The 2579-nt window shown below is 39.4% G+C and overlaps 1 long non-coding RNA gene across 1 annotated transcript in view; it reads right to left on the reverse strand.

Annotated features, from left to right (window-relative positions):
- The window catches only part of LOC110468224 (uncharacterized), a 128410-nt gene that overhangs the window by 28884 nt on the left and 96947 nt on the right, over positions 1–2579 (reverse strand). The window contains exon 6 of the long non-coding RNA XR_014953262.1: positions 1716–1786. This is a non-coding gene — a long non-coding RNA (uncharacterized LOC110468224). The remainder of the gene's footprint in view (positions 1–1715; positions 1787–2579) is intronic.

Below are 2579 nucleotides of genomic sequence, written 5' to 3' on the forward strand. Positions count from 1 at the left end.
TTTACTACTATCTTGAAAACACCTTACTATATTGTAGACACCAAAGAATATTTATGAGATAACAGTCAAAACTCTATGTAGAAACACGCTTTCTATAGTATTTACTCCATCCCCATTTAGCACATATTTCTGTTCATTTGCAAAGCCACGCATACAGTGCACTCCCCTACTCAGGATAACTAAACTAGGGAGAAACTACTAGAACCTTAACTACTGATTTCAAAGTAAACTGAAAGAGGAAACACGACCAGAAAATCAACTGCCTTTAGGAGAAATTGATCTGGGATATCAAAAACTCCTGCTTAGGTTTCAGTTGATTTTAGAGTCCCCACCAATGAGAAAGGCTTTTATTACTTGACAAATAAGACAGCTGGAGGTTTTACAGTGATGTATCTGATGGGAGAACCCCAGACGTATTCAAACCCTAAAAAGAAGGTCTGTACCACCTCCAAGAGGTCCCTGAGGGCATCTTTTAACCAGTTTTAGTTTCCAGGACATAGTCTTTTAGGCTAAAGGAATAAATAAGCTGTAGCAGAAGACCCCAGGTCACAGAAAGGGAGAGGAATGATATGCTGAACTCGCACTGAAGAGATTTATTCTGAAGGAATAAAATGGAAAACACCCCCATAGCTGGCATATATGTGCTGTCACTGTTTCACACAATCACTGGGGCCCCTGACACATATCCACCAGTGTCCCTAACAACCCAGCATGGTCAGCTCCTCATGAACAGGTCATTATTACCACTTGCATGACATTCATTTTGGGGGCATTACAATTCAAGTGGCTGCTCAGCTGGTACCCTATAAAGTCTTGCCACATAATGCTATTTTTCATTTTTTGCCTCAGTGTAAGACCTGCTCGTGATTTATCGGCTGTAGCGAAGCACAAAGCCATAATTTTCTTTTATTGAACTCGCTCTGGGTAGCCATCACTCTACAGAAATGCAGATGGTCATCTTATTCTTATTCTTAGCAATGGGATGAATGCCACCACTCTGCTGACAAAGACAGCAAAGCAGCCATTTATAAAAGTAAGAGAAGCATTCAATTTAATATCTCTGTTAGCTGCACATAGTTAGGCTTTTTGGTCACAGCTGTTATAGGATCCTGCTCTGCTAATACTTCAGGACTTTACAGCATTTAAGCACATTTGCATAGCATGTGTACTGGCATCCAGGTGCAACTTCTGTGCTTATGGGAAATGAAACTGAGCTATACCCTACTACATATATAGCTGGCCTCCAATTGAACTCTAATCATAATCAGGCTTTATGATGTGTATTTGAGATAGTGCAGTTTAGTAATTTGTCCACCTCTCCTCTTATTTCAATTTTCAGGGGAATTCACACAGTGCAGATGAAATTCTGATTCTGGATCAGAATAGATGAGCTTGAGTGAATTAAATGTATTTAACTATGTCATTGTCAATGGAAGTAAGGAGATGACTTGCAGCTTCCCTTTTGTTTCAGAAAATATGGATTCAGGGAATTTCTGGTGCCAGCATGATACACAAAACACAGTTTCTCTATTTTAGGGTGAGAATGAGTGGCAGTGAATTATTCACTGCAACTAGTGGAGTGCCCAGAGACTTGCCCTGTGATAACCAGTGAGCTTGTGAAGAACAAAAACATGGTGTTGAATATTAAACAGAAAGGGGCAGGTGTTTTCTAATAAGCACCCTGCTGGATCCTGCCAAAGGGCCCCCATACAGACCTTAACAGCTGAATCTGGAATGTGCTTCATTTCATCACAGAACTGGCTATTGCCACAGCAACGACTCTCGACTAATAATTAAAAAAAAAAAAAAAGAAAACAGAGATGTAAGTCAAATCCTGAAATTAGGGTATTTAATAGTTTTGAATAAGGGGAGATTTACCTAGCATTTTCAGTGAATGGATTCAGAGCAAAAGTTCATCCAACATCTTCTAATACAACATTTTAGTATTGCCTCTTCAATCAGAGTAAATTATATAGCTTAAGTGTTCATATCACCAATTAATCTCTTCTGAATCAGATCTGCATATTAGTCGCTTGAAATAGGCTTAATATAGCCATAATTGTACAAAACATGAATACCATTTTTCATAATAATTAGGTAGTCACTTTGCCCTTTTTCTCAATTTGTCTAAATGTTCATATTTACATTAGAAGTTAGCAGTTAATTTTATCCATACAACCCTCCTCAATTACTCCATTGGTCTGTCAATAGAACATTCAGTGTAAGGCACCAAACCTGTGCAAAGTACCAGTACTCAGCGTTCACTGTATCGATTTCCTAAGAGGTCCATTTGAGAGGATTAGAACTCTGCTTCAAAGAGCACATGGCAAGGAAGCAGATATGATATTTTGCACTTTGGAAAAGGCTCAATGAGAAGAACTAGGCACACTGACCATCAGATCCTTTCCTCCTAAACTAAGGACAGGCCAGGAGCTTTCTGTGAGAGGGCCATGGAGCCTTGCAGAGCAACTGCCTTGTGCCAAAACTACCCAAGCATTACAATGCTCTCCCATAGCACAATCCGAGTGCATAATTTGCTACAAAGATCCCAAAAGTGACTAGGAGATAATTACTCTGAC

This window comes from Lonchura striata, chromosome 2 (genome assembly GCF_050655825.1).
Source record: "Lonchura striata isolate lonStrDom1 chromosome 2, ASM5065582v1, whole genome shotgun sequence".
Lineage (NCBI taxonomy): Eukaryota > Metazoa > Chordata > Aves > Passeriformes > Estrildidae > Lonchura > Lonchura striata.